The sequence below is a fragment of the Saimiri boliviensis genome, chromosome 3, assembly GCF_048565385.1.
Source record: "Saimiri boliviensis isolate mSaiBol1 chromosome 3, mSaiBol1.pri, whole genome shotgun sequence".
Lineage (NCBI taxonomy): Eukaryota > Metazoa > Chordata > Mammalia > Primates > Cebidae > Saimiri > Saimiri boliviensis.
The window spans coordinates 150,041,370-150,062,203 of record NC_133451.1 but is presented as its reverse complement, the minus strand read 5'-3'; the positions used below and the strand labels follow the sequence as shown (position 1 = coordinate 150,062,203).

The 20,834-nt window shown below is 42.3% G+C and overlaps 1 protein-coding gene and 1 pseudogene across 7 annotated transcripts in view; both read right to left on the bottom strand.

Annotated features, from left to right (window-relative positions):
* The window catches only part of ELF2 (E74 like ETS transcription factor 2), a 144,336-nt gene that overhangs the window by 123,258 nt on the left and 244 nt on the right, over positions 1-20,834 (bottom strand). The gene's annotated exons all lie outside the window — the stretch shown is intronic.
* On the bottom strand, positions 6,802-20,830 carry LOC141584070 (ferritin heavy chain pseudogene; annotated as a pseudogene).

Sequence of the window (20,834 nt, the reverse complement as noted above, 5' to 3'; positions counted from 1 at the left end):
TGTTTTGACGTTTCGAGAAAATCTTCAACCAAAGAACATAGTCAGGTTCCCACACATAACCTAATCAACAGTGACTTGTTCAACCTGTTTTGTGATGGCGAAAACTGAACAGGAAAGTATGTAAATATATTCTGGATAGAAATACAAGTCAAAACCACAATAAGCTAGACACAGTGGCTCACACCTGTAATCCCAGCACTTTGGGAGGCTGATGTGAACAGATCTCTGGAGCCCAAGAGTTTGAGACTAGCCTGGGCAACAACATGAAGAAACCCCGTATCCATAAACCACAAAAATTAGCCAGTGTGGTGGTGCACATGTGCGGTCGCAGCTACTTGGGAGGCTGAGGCATGAGCTGGGGAGGCACAGGTTGCAGTGAGCCATGACTGTTCCACTGCACACCAACCTGGGCAAAAGAATGAGATCCCATTACAAAAAACAAAAAAACAAAAACAAAAACAAAAAAACCTGAAATACCCTCTCACACCAGTCAGCGTGGCCATTGAAAAGTCAAAAAATAACAGATGTTAACAAAGCTGCAGAGAAAAGGGAATGCTTATACACTTTTAGTGGAAATGTAAATTAGTTCAGCCACTATGGAAGGCAGTTTGAAGATTTCTCAAAGAACTACAAAGAAACTATCATTTGACTCAGCAATCCCACTACTGGGTAATACCCAAAGAAAAGTAAATTGTTCTATCAAAAGACACATGCACTTGCACGTTCATCAAGCACTATTCAGAAGAGCAGAGATATGGAATCAACCTAACTGCCCATCAATGGTGGATCAGATAAAGAAATTGTGGTACATGTACACCATGGAATACTACACAGCCATAAAAAGGAATGAAATCATTTCCTCTGCAGCAACACGGATGCAGGTGGAGGCTTAAGCAAATTAACACAGAAACAAAACCAAGTATCACATGTTCTTACTTATAAGTGGGAGCTACATCTCTGGTATACACAGACACAACAAAAGGAACAACAGACACTTGGGGACTTCAAAAAAATGGAGGGGGAAGGGACAAGGGTGGAAAAACTTCCCATTGGAAGTTCTTACACTATGTTCACTATCTGGGTGACAGGATCAATAGAAGCCCAAACCTCAGCATCATCTAATATACCCTTGGAACAAACTTGCACACGTACCCTCCGAATCTAAAATTTAAATTTTAAAAAATGGGCCAGCATGGTGGCTCACACCTGTAATCCCAGCACTTTTAAAGGCCAAGGTGAGCAGATCACTAGAGGTCAGGAGTTCAAGACCAGCCTGGCCAACATGGTAAAACCTCATCTCGATGACAAACACAAAAATACACTGGGTGTAGTAGCACACACCTGTAATCTCAACTACACGGGAGGCCAAGTCAGAAGGATCACTTGAACCTGGGAGGCAGAGGTTGCAGAGAACTGAGATCACACCACTGCACTCCAGCCTGGGAGACAGAGCGAGACTCCGTCTCAAAAAATAAAAAATAAGGCCAGACACGGTGGCTCACACCTATAATCCCAGCACTTTGGGAGGACGGGGCGGGTAGATCACAAGGTCAAGAGATCGAGACCATCTTGGTGAATAAGGTGAAACCCCGTCTCTACTAAAAATCCAAAAATTAGCCGCGCGTGGTAGTGGACGACTGTAGTCCCAGCTACTCGGGAGGCTGAGGCAGGAGAATTGCTTGAACCCAGGAGGCGGAGGTTGCGGTGAGCTGAGATCGTACCGTCGCACTCCAGTCTGGGTAACAACAGCGAAACTCCGTCTCAAAAAAAAAATAAAATAAAATAAAGTAAAAAATAAAAAATAATAATAATAATAATTTTAAAATAATAGGCCAGGTGTAGTTGCTCACATCTGTAATCCCAGCACTTTGGGAGGTTGAGATGGGTGAATGGCTTGAGGTCAGGAGTTCCAGACCAGCCTGTGCAAAATGGTGAAACACTGCCTCTACTAAAAATACAAAAATTAGCCAGGCATGGTGGCATACAACTATACTCCCAGCTACTCTGGAGGCTAAGGCACGAGAATTGCTTGAAACCGAGAGGCAAGGTTGCAGTGAGCCAAGACTGTGCCACTGCAGCCTGGGTGACAGAATGAGACTCTGTCTCAAAACAAAAAACAAACAAAAAAAAATTAATAGTAATAATAAAAACATTCATTAAAAAATTAAAATAGGGGCCAGGCATGGTGGCTCATGCCTGTGATCCCAGCACTCTGGGAGCCAAGGTGGACAGATCACCTGAGGTTAGGTATTCCAAGACTAGCCTGGCCAGCATGATGAAACCCCATCTCTACTAAAAATACAAAAATAAAAAAATTAGCCGGGCATGATGGCTCATGCTTATAGTCCTAGCTACTCCGGAGGCTGAGACAGGAGAATCCCTTGAACCTGGGAGGCGGAGGCTGCAGTGAGCCAAGATCAAACCACTGCACTCCAGCCTGGCTTGGTCAACACAGGGAGGCTCCATCTCAAAAATAAAAATAAAAATAAAGGCCGGGCGTGGTGGCTCAAGCCTGTAATCCCAGCACTTTGAGGCCGAAGCAGGTGGATCATAAGGTCAAGAGATCGAGACCATCCTGGTCAACATGGTGAAACCCTGTCTCTACTAAAAATACAAAAAATTTAGCTGGGCATGGTGGCCTGTAATCCCAGCTACTCAGGAGGCTGAAGCAGGAGAATTGCCTGAACCCAGGAGGCAGAGGTTGCAGTGAGCCGAGACCGCACCATTGCACTCCAGCCTGGGTAACAAGAGCGAAACTCCGTCTCAAAAAAATAAATAATTAATTAATTAAAAATGAAGTAAAATAGCCAGGTGCAGTGGCTCACGCCTGTAATCCCAACACTTAGGGAGGACAACGTATGTGGATCACCTGAGTTCAGGAATTCAAGACCAGCCTGACCAACATGGTGAAGCCCATCTCTACTAAAAATACAGAAAATCAGCTGGACATATGGTGGCAGGTGTCTGTATTCCAGCTACTCAGGAAGCTGAGGCAGAAGAATCGCTTGAACCCAGGAGGCAGAGGTTGCAGTGAGCTGAGATCACGCCACTGCACTCCAGCCTGGGCTACAAGAGCAAAATTCCATCTCAAAAAAAAAAAAAGAAAATAAAAATACATTGAATAACAAACTTAATTATTTAAAGACTTGATAAGTATACAGACAATTTAAAAAATCAACTTGACCTAGCTGTCCAGTCAACCACTGGAGCTAAAAATTATACTGCTGGGCTGAGCATAGCAGCTTGCACCTGTAATTACAGCAGTTTGGGAGGCTGAGACAAGAGGATCATTTGGGCCCAGAAGTTCAAGATCAGCCTGAGCAAAATAAAAAGACCCCATCTCTGAAACAACAACAACAACAAAAATATTACTACCTAGCTAAATATTTAGAATGTTTTTATCTTTCGTTTTTTGTTTTTTCTTTTTTTTTTTTTTTTTTTGAGACGGAGTTTCGCTCTTGTTACCCAGGCTGGAGTGCAATGGCACGATCTCGGCTCACCGCAACCTCCGCCTCCTGGGTTCAGGCAATTCTCCTGCCTCAGCCTCCTGAGTAGCTGGGATTACAGGCACGCGCCACCATGCCCAGCTAATTTTTTGTATTTTTAGTAGAGACGGGGTTTCACCATGTTGACCAGGATGGTCTTGATCTCTTGACCTCGTGATCCACCTGCCTCGGCCTCCCAAAGTGGTGGGATTACAGGCTTGAGCCACCTCGCCCGGCCCTAGAATGTTTTTATCTTTCTAATCTCTCTATTATCATTTCACATATGCTCAGATTCTGGAGAAGGAATACTAGGGGTCAGAGTAAGTTCAGGAAGGAAGCAATCATATTAAGTTAATCTTAAAGGCTAAAGAGAATCAACAAAGGTTTGCATATTAATCAATAATCCTAAAACTTACATGAATATTCACTCCTAGACTTACTCCAGGAACTATTCTCAAGATATATTAAATACATTATAAACAAATGTATTTAGCTATGTGTATTCTGTGAATAAGCAAACTACCAAATCAAGTAAGAACTAGACAAAAGGACATGGATGGAATGTTTAGGTTAGGGAAAAAGTAATGATCATCAGAGTTAAGGCTTAATTAGGCCCTGTCAATTGTTCAGATGTTTAAAAAGTCTCAAGTTTGGGCCAGGCGTAGTGGCTCACACCTGTAATCCAAGCACTTTGGAGGCCAAGGTGGGCAGATCACCTGAGGTTGGGAGTTCAAGACCAGCCTGACCAACATGGTGAAACCCTGTCTTTAAATAAAATAAATAAATAAAAGTCTCAACTTTGGTCACAACTGCCTCTCATTCATCCAAAAAAAAAAAAAAAAAAGATACGTAAAAGGTTTTAAAAACTGTTTCAACTGGCTTAGGGTAGTCAATCAATTCCTTTATAGGAGGCTGGAGCTAAAGGTGACCAGGACATACAGCAGATTCCTAGTCATTAACAAAATCTAAAATCTAGGCCGGGCGCGGTGGCTCAAGCCTGTAATCCCAGCACTTTGGGAGGCCGAGGCGGGTGGATCACGAGGTCAAGAGATCAAGACCATCCTGGTCAACATGGTGAAACCCCGTCTCTACTAAAAATACTAAAAAATTAGCTGGGCCTGGTGGCGTGTGCCTGTAATCCCAGCTACTCAGGAGGCTGAGGCAGGAGAATTGCCTGAACCCAGGAGGCGGAGGTTGCGGTGAGCCGAGATCGCGCCATTGCACTCCAGCCTGGGCAACAAGAGCGAAACTCTGTCTCAAAAAAAAAAAAAAAATCTAAAATCTAGTTAGTTTGTGTTGAACAAAGCAAAAAATTTTCTCGTTTAAGGAGAAATAAATTGCCAGTCAAGCAACTGCCATTCTAAAAACCCTAAGTGCAGATCATTCTAATATTTACGAACTTCCTCACTTTCATGATTTAAAAAGAAGGCAGAAAAGAACTGTCTTTTTTCAAGAATCCTCTTAATATTCTGCTTTTTTGTTTTTGGGGGTTTTTTTGAGATGGAGTCTCTGTCACCCAGGCTGGAGTGCAGCGGCACAATCTCAGCTGACTGTAACTTCCGTCTCCCAGGTTTAAGCAATTCTCCTGCCTCAGCTGGGATTACAGGTGTGCACTACCACACCCAGCTAATTTTTGTATTTTTAGTAGAGACATGGTTTCATCATGTTGGCCAGGATGGTCTCAAATTCCTGACTTCAAATGATCCACCTGCCCCAGCCTTTCAAAGTGCTGGGATTACAGGCGTGAGCTACCATGCCCAGCCGTTAATATTACGGTTTGAAAGAATATGAATCCACTAAAGTGAATTTTTCCTAGAAGAAAGCCAATAAATAGCTTAGAGTATTATTCTTTCTCCTTCCAAACAAGGACAGGATAATAATAAGTAACATTTGGCAGGGCGCAGTAACTCACGCCTGTAATCCCAGCACTTTGGGAGGCCTAGGCAGGTGGATCAACTGAGGTCAGGAGTTCGAGACCAGCCTGACTTAACATTGTGAAACCTCGTCTGTACTAGGAAACACACAAATTAGCTGGGCGTAGTGACAGGCACCTGTAATCCCAGCTACTTTGGAGGCTGAGGCAGGAGAATCGCTTGAACCCAGCAGGTGGAGGTTGCAGTGAGCTGAAATCACACCACCACACTCCAGCCTGGGCGACATAGGGAGGCCATGTTTCAAAAAAACAATAAAAATAAGAAGAAGAAGAAGAAGTAACATTCATAGAGCACTTACTCCATTCCAGGCATTGTTCTAAACTCATTATATGTATCAAACATATTACATGTAGTTAATCTATGCAATCCTACAAAACAGATATTATTATTTCTCGCTCTGTCACCCAGGCTGGAGTGCAATGGCTCAATCTCAGCTCACTACAACCTCCACCTCCTGAGTTCAAGCAATTCTCCTGCCTCAGCCTCCAGAGTAACTGGATTACAGGCAGAAGGAAATAAACCTCTTCCACAGTGGTTAAAACATAAATCTTCAGCCTCAGCAGGACAGAATCCTTTTTAGTCTGAAGGGCTGTGTCAGGGTTCTCACAGATCACCCCTACATTTGGAGATTTTCTAGGACTTACACAACTCAGCATATAGTTGTACTCACGGCTGTAGTTAAGAATGTACACATCAGCTGGGTGCAGTAGCTCATGCCTACAATCCCAGCACTTTGGGAGGCCGAGGCAGAAGGATCACCCAAGGCTGGGAATTCGAGACCAGCCTGACCATCATAGGAAAACCTCATGTCTACTAAAAATACAAAATTAGCTGGGCCTGGTGGCACATGCCTGTAATCCCAGCTACTCGGGAGGCTAAGGCAGGAAAATTACTTGAACCCAGGAGTCTGAGGTTACAGTAAGCCAAGATCGTGCCAATGCACTCCAGCCTGGGCAACAAGAGCAAAACTCCATCTCAAAAAGCAATAAGAAATAAATTACAGGCCACGCAAGGTGGCTCACATCTGAAATCCCAGCACTCTGGAAGGCTGAGGTGGGCAGATAAGGAGGTCAGGAGTCCAAGACCAGCCAGTTCAAGACCAGCCTGACCAACATGGTGAAAACCCATCTCTACTAAAAATATGAAAAATAGCCGGGTGTGGTAGCAGGTACCTGTAATCCCAGTTACTCAGGAGGCTGAGGCAGGAAAATTGAACCCAGGAGGTAGAGGCTGCAGTGAGTCAAGATTGTGCCACTGCATTCCAGCCTGGGCAACAGAGCAAGACTCCAGCTCCATATATATATATATATATATATATATATATATATATATATATATATAATGTAAATGAAATTAAATGTTTATACATGAACTTTTCACAAAATTTGAAATCTTAAAGTTATGCTAAATTAAGTGATACTCATTAAATGTCCAGATCATTTCTGAAACACTAACTGCTGAACATAAATACATTTGCGCTTGCCTTCTTAAATCTTACAGAAAGACTGAATATGTTTAAGTCTATTAATACACATAAAATTATGTTTTGGAGAATGTAATAATTATTTAAAAGTCTAGGCATAGTGGCTCACACCTGCAATCCCAGCACTTTTGAAGTCTGGGGCAATAGGATCACTTAAGGTCAGGAGTCCAAGACCAGCCTGAGCAACATGGCAAGACCCTGTCTCTACAAAAAAATTTTTAAATTAGCCATACCTGGTAGCATGCTCCTGTAAACCCACCTACTCTGGAGGCTAAGACAGGAGGATCACTTGACCTCAGAGTATAGTACGCTATCATCATGCTACTGCACTCTAGGCTGAGCAATAGTGAGAGACCCTAACCCAAAATATAAAAAATAAAAATTATAAAATGATTCTTTTTTGCCGGGCGCGATGGCTCAAGCCTGTAATCCCAGCACTTCGGGAGGCTGAGGCGGGTGGATCATGAGGTCAAGAGATCGAGACCATCCTGGTCAACATGGTGAAACCCCGTCTCTACTAAAAATCTAAAAAATTAGCTGGGCATGGTGGCGCGTGCCTGTAATCCCAGCTACTCAGGAGGCTGAGGCAGGAGAACTGCCTGAACCCAGGAGGCGGAGGTTGTGGTGAGCCGAGATCGCGCCATTGCACTCCAGCCTGGGTAACAAGAGCAAAACTCTCAAAAAAAAAAAAAAAAAAAAAGATTCTTTTTTTTTTCTTTTTAGAGGTGGGGTTTCACCGTGTTAGACAGGATGGTCTCAATCTCCTAACCTCACGATCCATCCACCTCGGCCTCCCAAAGTGCTGGGATTACAGGCGTGAGCCACTGCATCTGGCCAATGATTCTCATCTATAAAATACTGATATACGATAGACCAACATTTCATACTTCCTAGGTTTTCACTAAAAATCAAGGTTAGTAAGTTAGAAATTCTAACTAGTGTATATAATTCTGTATATAAAGTATACCAAAAAATATCATGTGGCTTTGATGAGAGAAATTATGAGAAAAGCATAGGAATGCATTATTCACCGAGAAAAAAGAATTAACATTGTCTAAATTCAGAGGTTATTTAAGGTTGTTAAAAGTAATATTTAGTAAAGAAATAAGATAAAAAGAACTCAGTAAGCAGGAGAGGTAAATGTAAAGAATGTTACAAGGATGTAATTTTGGAAAGGAAGGTTAAAAGGAGAGTAACTTTTCAAAATGATGAGGAAAAAAGAAAGTAAACTGCATCCTAAAGTGAAATGACTGTTTATGTAAGTAAGAGAAAGTACAGGACAAAGCTAAAGGCCCAAGAATGTTCTGGAAGGTCTGATTAAGTTGTAGAAGGTTTGTGAAGGATAAATTTATTAAATAAATTTTGTGTGTGGGCCAGGCACAGTGGCTCGTGCCTGTAATCCCAGCACTTTGGGAGGCAGAAACAGTAAGATCACTTGAGCCCGGGAGTTCAAGACTAGCCTGGGCAACATGGTGAAACTCTGTTTCTAAAAACATGCAAAAATTAACCAGACACACTGGCAAGTGCCTATAGTCGCTACTCAGGAGGCTGAGGTGGAAGAATCATTTGAGCCAGTGAAGCTGAGCCTGCAGTGAGGTGTGATCGCAGTGGAGACAGAGCGAGTCTCTACATCAAAAAAAAGGAAGAAGAGAAAAATGGAGGGAGAAAGAGAAAGAAAGGAGAACGAGAAAAAGAAAAAAATACTAAAAATACAAAAAGTAGCTGAGTGTGCTGGTGTGCACCTGTAATCCCAACTGTTTGGAAGGCTGAGACACAAGAACCACTTGAACCTGGGAGGCGGAGGTTACAGTGAGCTGACATCACATCATTCCACTCCAGCCTAGGTGACAAAGTGAAACTCCATCTCAAAGATAAATTTTAAAAATATCTGCAATCAGATTCATGGAAAAGACTTGTACTCTTAAATATACATTTCTAAGAATTAAGCTCAATGGACTAAATATGTTCCACAATTCTAATGAAGAAATTGATTAGCTGGAGAAACTGCAAATTAAGATTAACATAAAATATGAGATTAAATAATCAATGATCTTTTTATGACTTTTATTTGAAATATTGTTGGTTCTTTAATGTTTTGTTTTCCAGATTTAAGAAAATTTATTCTCTTAAAGTATCAATTATTTGCAGTAATTTGGTAAGATAATACTTCTCTCAACAAAAGCAGAAGCATTTACTTTTTCTCCTTACTTGATCCCTCCCTCCAAAATTCAGAAACTATTCATGAGTCTTCTTATTTTTATGATAATATAGTGTTGTTTGCATAAATTCAATAAAAATCTGCTCTCCTTATTACAAAATACAATTGGAAACATTAGTTACATTACCAAGGCTTTGACTGAAATATCATATTTGAAGATCTACATGGAATGTCTGGGTTCAAGAGTTCCCATCCTTACAGCTAGAGAATATAATCTGTCACTTTTTGGCCGGTCCAGGAACCTCAAGGCTGTAGGTGAAATCTAATGCCTGCTTTGGTTTGGCTTCCTGGCCTTGAAAGGTTTATAAATCTGAGATTTCTTTGTGGCCAACAGCTGCACTTATGTAAATGATCAGACAAAAAAACTATTTTGTAAACAAATTTATCTGATTCTGATTATCTTTGGTAGAGGGATGACTATAAAGAGAAAAGTTATGTTTCTAAAGAAATGCTACCTGGCGGCAGGGTGGCTCGCAGGGTGGCTCACCCCTGTAATCCCAGCACTTTGGGAGGCGGATCAGGAGGTCAAGAGATCAAATTCTGGCCAACATGGTGAAACCCTGTCGCTACTAAAAATACAAAAACTAGCTGGGCATGGTGGCATCCGCCTGTAGTCCCAGCTACTCGGGAAGCTGAGGCAGGAGAACTGCTTGAACCCGGGAGGTGGAGGTTGCAGTGAGCCAAGATCACGCCACTGCACTCTAGCCTTGCGCCTGGTGACAGAGCGAGACTCTGTCTCAAAAAAAAAAAAAGAAAGAAAGAAAGAAAGAAAAGCTACCTGTATGTATCTGTTATTAGACTATAGCCTGAACATTGTATTTGAGTCTTTATTATCTACCTGCAAACTGGCCTAGATTCTAAATTCTTCTAGGTTCCTCCAATCCAACTTTCTTCCACAGAATTATTAAAACAGAAATGTCTCTGCAGCCCTATAAGATGAAACTTGATGAATTTTAAGCGGTAAGTCTGGTCCTCAATGTCTGAGCCACACAGAAAAGTTCACCAAACTGCCCAACGCCTTTAACCAGAGACATTCAAAGTGCAAGCCAGGATGAGAAGTCGAGGGTTCCACACTGTAGACAGCTTTTCCCAAGATAACTGAACAAGGGGGGAGACTCTTACCCCTCTTAACACATAACTTTCACTTGGCAAGATAATGTTGTAATTGAAATTTCACAATCAGTAGCTTCCATTGGTAACTTGACAGAACCTAAGAGATCCTTCAGTCCACCTAGTGGGTCGACTCTGACAACATCCTTAACAAAATTATTCAATCTGCTTTAATTCAACCCAGTTATGGAATACAAAATGATAAAATTGCTCCGCATTAGCTATTGGTTAAGTAATATCTGTGCTATTACTAATACTACATGATGTAGGGCCGGGCGCGGTGGCTCAAGCCTGTAATCCCAGCACTTTGGGAGGCCGAGGCGGGTGGATCACGAGGTCAAGAGATCGAGACCATCCTGGTCAACATGGTGAAACACCGTCTCTACTAAAAATACAAAAAATTAGCTGGGCATGGTGGCGCGTGCCTATAATCCCAGCTACTCAGGAGGCTGAGGTAGGAGAATTGCCTGAACCCAGGAGGCGGAGGTTGCGGTGAGCCGAGATTGTGCCATTGCACTCCAGCCTGGGTAACAAGAGCAAAACTCCGTCTCAAAAAAAAAAAAAAAATACTACATGATGTACCTAGATAAATTCTTTTTTTTTTTTTTAAGACAGGGTTTCACCATATTGGTCAGGCTGGTCTCTTAACTCCTGACCTCAGGTGATCTGCCTGCCTCAGCCCCCCAAAGTCCTGGGATTACAGGAGTGAGCCACTGTGCCCGGCTTACCTGGATAAATTCCTTTGAGAAAGTAGAGACTCATATACAAAATAAGAAAACAGAACACATGGTTACAACAGGTCTGATCTAGTATTCCATAGTCACTTTGTTTATTCAACTGATTGCCTTTAGGTCTAGCTTCAGGGCTGAAAACCATTATGTAAACTGGTATTACCATATTACTATTAATCTTACTTAGTATTTTCTTTTTAAACTTTGTACATGTTATTTGTTACATTTCTGTAGAAGTACTACTCCCAACAGAATTATGCTGGGCTGGCCCTACACCTTGAGATGATAGCCAACATTTAGGGAACAGATAAAAACTCATCTTAATAATGGATTCCCAGTAGACTTAGCCTAAGAATCACTCCCTCCAAACTTTTCTTGTTGCTCAAATGTGACTGAAAGGGTCCTGACACTGACTCCTAGTTTGCCAAGCATTCCCTCCAACATGGGACCATACCAACAACCCAGAACAGGTTCACTCTGGCATGTAAAGATAAGTAAAACCTAACTACAAGATGATTGGTCAGTGACGCTTTCAAAGAAAACTCCTTTTTGTTTTGTTTTTTTTAGAGACAGGGTCATGCCATGTTGCCCAGGTGGGTCTCAAACTGCTGGGCTCAAGCAATCCTCCAGCCTCTGCTTCCCAAAGTGCTAGGATTACAGGCATGAGTCACCATGCCTGGGCCCAAAGTAAGATGTTGATCAAAAGGGGAAAATGTAAAAGTTGTTAGAATTAAAATTGAGTCATTTATGCTAAAAGCTCTGACAAACGGAGCTAGGGAAGGCCATGAAAGGAGGTTTCTCATGCATGAACACCTGATTTTAAAAAAACACATATAACTATTGCCCAGACCTGGTGGCTCACGCCTGTAACCCCAGCACTTTCAGAGGCCAAGGCAGGCAGACCACTTGAGGTCAGGAGTTCGAGACCAGCCTGGCCAATATGGTGAAACCCCATTTCTACTGAAAATACAAAAATTATCCGGGCGTGGTGGCAGAGGCCTGTAGTCCCAGCTCTGTGGGAGGCTGAGGCAGGAGAACTGCTTGAACCCGGGAGGTGGAGGTTGCAGTAAGCTGAGATCACCCCACTGCACTCCAACCTGGCAACAGAGTGAGACTCCATCTCAATAAAAAAAAAACAAAAACAGAAACAAAAAAACTATCACACACACAAAAAAAGGCCACAATCTTACACAAAGGCAATCACAACCTTATACATAAAAATACTTCTGCAAGGACATCTGCCAAGTAACTTAATGTCCAAACTCAGACTGGCACCACTCTTGTCACTGATCTTTATAGCCAAAGATAACGGATTTAAAACAATGATGTAATCCTCCTCACTTTTCCTTTAAAAATGTATGTCTTCCTTCACATCCCTGAATATGCACATAGTTTATTATGGTATGCATATTCCCATTATAATGTCCATTCCTGAATTGGTTTTTTTTTTTTTCCAGAGGGACTTTCTTGTCTTTTATTTAGGTTGACAGAACAATCTGTATGTAAAAGATGAATTTAGAACCTTATTTCTCACCATACACAGAAATTAATTCAAAATAGATGATAAAATCTGTTAGAGCTAAAACTATAAAATTTCTAGAAAACTTAAAAATCTCAAGATCTTGGATTAGGCAGAAAGTTCTTCAGCCAGGCGCAGTGGCTCAAGCCTGTAATCCCAGCACTTTGGGAGGCCGAGGCGGGTGGATCACGATCATGAGGTCAAGAGATCGAGATTGTCCTGGTCAACATAGTGAAAACCCATCTCTACTAAAAATACAAAAAATTGGCTGGGCATAGTGGCACGTGCCTGTAATCCCAGCTACTCAGGAGGCTGAGGCAGGAGAATTGCCTGAACCCAGGAGGCAGAGGTTGTGGTGAGCTGAGATCGCGCCATTACACTCCAGCCTGGGTAACGAGAGCGAAACTCCGTTTCAAAAAAAAAAGAAGAAAAGAAAAGAAAGTTCTTCAATAATCTATAAAAGAAAAAATTCAGAAACTACAGTTCAAGATTTTCCCCCCTTCTCACTACTGCATTGACTAGTCTTTAAAAATAAGTAAATAAATAATGCACTTTTAAAGATCTCAATCACCAGTTTTTTAAGAAAAAAGACCAGCAACAGACTGTGAATATTTACAGATAATATATCTATTGTAATAAAGAACTTACATCCAGAATACATTTTTTTGAATTTGTGAAAAAGTTTTTATTATATATATTTATTCTTTTTTTTTTGGTACAAAATTTCTTTATTTGAAGGAATGGTACAAAGAACTTAAATGGATGTTTTGGTACAACTTATAGAAAAGGTAAAGGAAACCCCAATATGCATGCACTGCCTTGGTGACAGTGGCTATGGGGAAATTAGCCTAAGGCTTAGCTTTCATTATCATTGTCTCCCAGGGTGTGCTTGTCAAAGAGACATTCTGCCAAGCCAGACTGGGGTGCTACCATCCTGTGCAAGTTGGTCACGTGGTCACCGAATTCTTTGATGGATTTCACCCACTCATTCAGGTAATGTGTCTCAATGAAGTCACACAAATGGGGGTCATTTTTGTCAGTGCCCAGTTTGTGCAGTTTTAGTAGTGACTGATTTCACATTTTTTTCGAAATGTAATGCACACTACACGGCATTCAGCCTGCTCCCCCAGTCATCATGGTCTGTTTTCTTGATATCCTGAAGGAAGATGCAGCCACCGTGCTGGTTCTGCAGCTTCATCAGTTTCTCCGCATGTTCCCTCTCCTCATGAGATTGGTGAAGCAAGTACTTGGCAAAGTTCTTCAAAGCCACATCATTGCAGTCAAAGTAGTAAGACACAGACAGGTAAACACAGGAGGCCTAGAGCTCCAGGTTGATCTGGTGGTTGATGGCGGCCTCTTAATCCTGGTGGCAGTTCTGGCACACCTGCGAAGGAGATGTGGTCGTCATGGCGGCAGCTAAGGAGAGGCAGCAGTGGCAGTGGCTGGCGATGGCTGCATGGCGCACCAGCGGGGGCCTTGGGGCGGTCCAAAGGCACCGTGTGGAGGTGATGGAGGGCTGGGCGGCCAGCCGGGGTGGGGGACGAGCGCTGGGTTCTGTCCAAGCACTGTTGAAGCAGAAAACCGCGGCGACTCCCCGCGAAGAATGTCTCTATGCATTTTTATGTATATATTCTATTGCACTTTAGGTTCAGAATATATATTTTTAAAAAAAACCTCTTACAACCCAATATATCAAACAACTATTTTATTCTATTCTGTTCTATGTTAATTTATTTTTTTGAGACAAAGCCTTGCTATTCTATTCTATTTCATCCTATTCTATTCTATTTTTTTGGAGACAAAGCCTTGCTCTGTCGCCCAGGCTGGAGTACAGTAGCACAATCTCAACTCACTGCAACTTCCGTCTCCGGGGTTCAAGTGATTCTCCTTCCTCAGCCTCCTGAGTAGCTGGGATTACAAGCATGCACCACCGTGCCCAGGTTATTTTTGTATTTTTAGTAGAGATGGGGTTTCTCCATTATTGGTCAGGCTGGTCTCGAACTCCTGACCTCAGGTGAGCCACCCGCCTTGGCCTCCCAAAGTGCTGGGATTACAGGCATGAGCCACCACACCCAGCCCAAACAACCCAATTTTAAAAGGAGCAAAAGATCTGAATAGCTATGTCATCAAAAAGGATGAGTCAGACATGGTGGTGCAGGCTTTAATCCCAGCACTTTGGTAGGCCAACAGGGAAGGATCACTTCAGCCCAGGAGTTAAAAGAGCAGCCTGGACAACTCTTGACTGAGACCCCCATCTCTACAAAATATAAAAATAAAAAATTAACCAGGCTTGGTGATATGCACCTGCATTCCCCATTCCCAGCTACTCAGGAGGCTGAGGTAGGGGGACTGCTTGAGCCAGTGAGGTCAAGGCTATAGTGAGCTCTGGTCACATCACTGCACTCCAGCCTGGGCAACAGAGCAAGACCCTGTCTTCAGCCCATTTATGCTAAGTGTCTCATTACTGGAATGCTAAGCTTGTGGAAGTTATTAATATCCTACTGCTCAAGGTCTGATTTGTCACACACAAAAATGTGCAACTTGAGGCATAAATGGGTTAAGAAAAAAGATCTACGAAAAGATGAAACACTATGAGTCATAAGGAAAATTAAAATCACAATGACTCCACTAAACAGCATAAAGAGAAAAATAAAGAAAAAAAAACTGAATTAACAAATTCAGGCCAGGCACGGTGGCTCATTCCTGTAATCCTAGCACTTTGGGAAGCCAAGGCGGGAGGACTGACCGAGCTCAGGAGTTGGAGACCAGCCTGGGCAACATGGTGAAACCCCATTTCTACTAAAAATACAAAAACTAAGCTGGACATGGTTATGTACACCTGTAAACCCAGCTACTCAGAAGGCTGAGGCATGAGAATTACTGGAACCTAGGAGGCAGAGGTTGCAATGAGCTGCGATTGCACCACTGTACTCCAGCCTGGGTGGCAGAGTGACTCAAAAACAAACAAACAAATCCATATCCATTAGAACAGCTATAATAAAAAAAAGACAAACAATAATAAGTGTTGGCAAAGATGTGAAGAAAACTGGAACTCTCATACATTGCTGTTAGGAATATAACATGTTACAGCCACTCTGGGCAACAGTTTGGCAGTGTCCTAAAAAGCTAAATATATGATGCTGTAATTCTACTCCTAGATATCTAACCAAGAGAAACAAAACCATATGTCCGCATAAAGACGTGTACTCGGCCGGGCGCGGTGGCTCAAGCCTGTAATCCCAGCACTTTGGGAGGCCGAGGCGGGTGGATCACGAGGTCAAGAGATCTAGACCATCCTGGTCAACATGGTGAAACCCCGTCTCTACTAAAAATACAAAAAAAAGTAGCTGGGCATGGTGGCGTGTGCCTGTAATCCCAGCTACTCAGGAGGCTGAGGCAGGAGAATTGCCTGAACCCAGGAGGCGGAGGTTGCGGTGAGCCGAGGCCGCGCCATTGCACTCCAGCCTGGGTAACAAGAGCGAAACTCCGTCTCAAAAAAAAAAAAAAGACTTGTACTCAAATGTTTAAGGAGTGTTATGCAAAATAGTCAAAAACTGATAATAATCGAAACACCTATACACTGGTCAACAGTTAAAGTGTGTTACAGTAATCCCTCCTTACCTACAGCTTTACTTTCCAGTTTCAGTTACCCATAGTCAAACATGGTCTGAAAATGTTAAATGGAAAATTTCAGAAAAACAATCTAAGTTTTAAAATGAGTGCCATTCTGAGTAGCACGATGAAACCTCACACCATGCTGAATCATCCCTTTATCCACCGTATTCACACTGTCTACACTACCTGCTCGTTAGTCACTTAGTGGCCATCTCAAGTTATCAGATCAACTGGTACCATAGTGCTGGTGTTCAAGTAACCCTTATTTTACTTAATAATGGCTCAAAAGCTCAAGATTAATGAGGATGACAATTTGGATATGCCAAAGAGAAGCTGCAAAATACTTCAAGTGAACAAGTGAAAGTTCTGAATTTAATAAGGAAAAACAAACTTGATGCTGAGTTTGCTAATATCTACTAGCAAAAAAAAAAAAAAAAAAAAACTTTCTACTAGCAAAAAAAAAAATTTATGCTGAGTTTGCTACTACCTATTGCTAAGAAGAAATCTTCTATCCACAAAACTGTGAATAGCATATTGTTCTGTTTTAACTACTCTGAACTTATTGGTAAGATATTTGCATATTAACTATTCTATTATTATTTTTAATCTCTTATTATGCCTCTTTAACAAATTAAACTTTATCATAGGTATGCACATATAGAAAAAAATATAGTGTTCAGCTAGTTCAGGCCACTGTAACCCCTAGCCTTGAGGCTTTCTAAAAAATAAAAACAAATAAAAAAGAAAAAGAAAAAAATATAGTGTTCAATACTACCTGAGATTTCAGGCATCCCCATTCAAGACCTGGGGGTCTTGAATGTATCCTGCACAGGTAAGGGCAGAGGGGATTATCATACACCCATACAAATAAATACTATTCTAAAATATAAAGGAACAAAAAACGGATATGCACTACAATATGAATGAATCCCAAAAACATTATGTTAAGTGAAAGAAGCCAGATACAAAGACTGCACATTGTACGACTCCATTTACACAAAATATCCAGAAAAAGCAAACATCTGAAGACAAAACAAATCACAGATTGCCTGAGGCTGAAGCTGGGAATAAGGGTTATCTATCTGCAAACAGGCTAAGGGAATTTTGGAGGCAATGGAAATGTTCTAAAACTATAAGGGAATTTTGGAGGCAATGGAAATGTTCTAAAACTATTTCAAGGTGACAGTTTCATAATTCCATATATTTATGTAAAATTATTGAACTATATACTCAAATCTTTTGGTATCAGTTAAGTCAAAAGCTAATGTCTTCTTTTTTTTTTTTTTTTTTTTTGAGATGGAGTCTTGCTGTCACCCAGGCTGAAGCCCAGTGGCAAAATAGCTCACTGCAACCTCCGCCTCCTGGGTTTAAGCAATTCTCCTGCCTCAACCTCCCAAATAGCTAGGATTACAGGTGCCCACCACTACACATGGCTAATTTTTTGTATTTTTAGTAAAGATGGGTTTTCACCATGTTGGCCAGACTGGTCTCAAACTCCTGACTTCAGGTGATCTGACCGCCTCGGCCTCCCGAAGGGCTAGGATTATAGGAGTGAGCGACTGCACCTAGCCAAAAGCTAATTTCTTAAAAAGTGTACATACCCAAAGAAATGACATGTCAACACAAAACAGAAACATTCCTAGCAGGATTATAGTAGTCAAAAAAATGGAAATGTAATATATCCAATAAACAGAATATTACTCAGCAATAAAAAGTGACTACAAAAAAAATTTTTAATTAAACAGGATCGGGTGCAGTGGCTCGCGCCTGGAGTCTCAGCACTTTGGGAGGCCAAAGCAGGAGGATTGCTTGAGCCAAGGAGTTTGAGACTAGCCTGGGCAACATGGTGAAATCCCATCTCTATAAAAAATAAAATAGATTAAATTCAAAAAAAAAAAAAAAAGAAAGAAATGAAGTACTGACACATATTACAACATTGACATACTTCAAAAGCACTATGCTAAGTGAAAGAAGCTAGTCACAAAAGACCACATATGTGGTTTCACTTACATAAAATGTCTGGAATAGTCAAATCTACAAAGACAGAAAGTCGATCAGTGGTTACATAGGACTGGGAGTGCTGAGGGAAAATGAAGAGTGACTGCTAATGGATGTGGGGCTCTTTTGGGGGATGATTTTTTTTTCTTTTTTTTTTTTAATGCTACTGGCAGGATCAACCAGGTATGGGGATGATTAAAATGCTCTAAAATTGATTATAATGATGTGTGCACAACTTTGACTATACAGTTGGCCCACCATATCCATGACTTTTGAATCCATGGATTCAACCAATGAGGTGCAGAAACTACTCAAAAAAAAAAAAAAAAGTCTGTAAATGAGTATCTACAAACTTTTTTCCTGGTCATTATTCCCTAAACGATACACAGTATGATTTACATAGCATGCACATTGCATTAGGTAGAATAAGTAATCTGGAGATGATTTAAAGCATACAAGAGGATATACATAGTTTATATGCAAATACTACACGATTTTTATTTCTTCATTTTTCCTAAGAGACTAGATTTTGTTCTGTCGCCCAGGCTGGTGTCTAAACTTGGGCCTCAAGAGACCTTCCCACCTCAGCCTCCTGAGTAACTGGGATTACAGGTACAAGCCACTGCACCCAGCAATTATGCCATTTTATTTTAAGAGACCTGAACATCTACAGATTCTGGTATCTGAGGAAGGCCCTAGAACCATTCCCCAACAGATACCGATGGACAACTGTACTAAAAACCAGAGTTGGTCATCTGCAAAATGGAGTAATTTTTAAAACAGATTAATAAACCCACCAAATTGTACACTTCAAACCGAACTGAACAGTATGTAAGTTAGTTATATCACAGTGAAGCTGTTACCCCCCTCCAAAAATAGCATACAACATGAGCAAGTAAAGCCATTAACATTAGCAGACCCTACACGCCACAGGTACTATTTTCTATCCTGTTTACTTAGCATAGAAAAATCCCAAAGTTTGCAAATATCTTACCAATAAGTGCAGAATAAAAGAGGAAAAAAAAAAAAAGAAAAATCTCAAAGTTACAAATTCTTCATACTCAAGCTGATTATTTTGTAAGTGAGTATTTATGTCTGAAATGAGGGGCAATGATTAATCCAATGAGTTAAATCATTAACTTAAAAATAAGTTGACATAAATATTCAAATTTCAAATGTCCGGGATATTTCAATTTTCTATTTCATATGTTTACTAGCTATTGTCTCAATAATATTTACATGAATGTACTCTAAACTGCTATGCTCTATAAAGTTTTATTATTCTTAAATTTCCTTAAATGTAATTTAATGGTTTCCAGTCTTATATAAGTCATTCTACCTTTTGAAGAAACTCTGAAACACAAATATCCAATTCTTTCTTAGTAAAGCATACACACTTCTGTGACTCTGGCACTAAATAAAGTGCATAATTTACTTCTGGATAGAGAATCACAGATAAAAAGGAAAGCAAATCTGATTACCAAACACACGATTACTGTTCTCTCATCACCGGATTAAAACTTAAACCAGTAAGCTGAAGTAAATGTTCATGAACATAAGAAAGTGGGGAATTTTTAACAGTTTTACAATGACATGTCCCCCTCTTCCTCATTTAATTAAGTCCTAAGAACTTAAAGGCTATTCTGCAGCGAATCTGGCTCCCAGAAAGAGCCCATCCAGGATGCTGGCAGAGGAAAAAGATTAGAAACTGTGCGATCTGGATTATTCTTGGTGTTACGGAATCTTTTTTCGGTCCTTTATTAACATAGAATAAAAATGTCCAAACGGAGCAAGAGAGAAGGTTCGGCTGCCCTGCTCACAAAGCTGCTGGGGTACAGACAGCATCCAGCCCTGGCAGAGCCCTCCCCGTCCTCCTCCCGAACCACTAGACCATCCCGTCTCGCGGTCCCTGAGGGCCAGCTTTGCCGGGATCCAGAAGGCGGTCACTGGACGTGCGTGTTGCAAGCCCGTTTTTGTTTTGTTTAAGAAACAGATTCCGATCCGAGCCAAACCTCCCTACCCCTTGGGAACAGGGGGAGGTGGCAGCAGGGTGCCGGCGTGGAGAGGGAGAATAAAAGAACGGCGAGTACAACCTGTCGTGCAAGCGAGCAGCGCCGGGAAGGAAAGGTAAGCAGCCGCGATCAGGCAAGACAGGGAAGGAAACTGGTGTCCAGCCCCCACCCCGCCACCCGGAGCGGCCGGAGCCTCCCAGGTCCCGCCCTGAGCTCGCCGCTCAGCCCCAGCGCCGGCCGCAGACTCCCGCCCTACACAGACCCTCCCAGGACGCGCTTCCTCCGGAGCCCGACCCCCGCCCTGGCCTCCCCGCGGGACGAGGCGGGTCAGTTCAGTCCGCTTCTCGGAAGAGGTGACTCGCGCAGAGATGTAAACACGGCGAGACCAGCTGCGCTCGGCCCATCCCCCCGCCGGGGTCCATAACCTCTTCCCTCAGCCCTGCCCCGCGCCCCGCGCTCCGCGCTCCCCGTGAGCAGGCGCGCAGCGCGCCTTCCCCTTTCTCCAAGTCCCGCTCCGCGACCGTTGCCCGGGGACACTCAGTCCCCTTCCCCCAGCGCCCGGCCGGTGTCACCGCCACAGCCGCCGGAAAACCCCTCCGCAAACCCCGAAGCAAACAACACCAGCGCGGGGCGGGGGCGCGGAGGGAGGCGGCAGCACACGGGACAGCTAGGCTTTTATCGCCGCGCCCTCCGCGCTCCCTCTCACCAGCCTCGGCTGCCCGCGCTCTT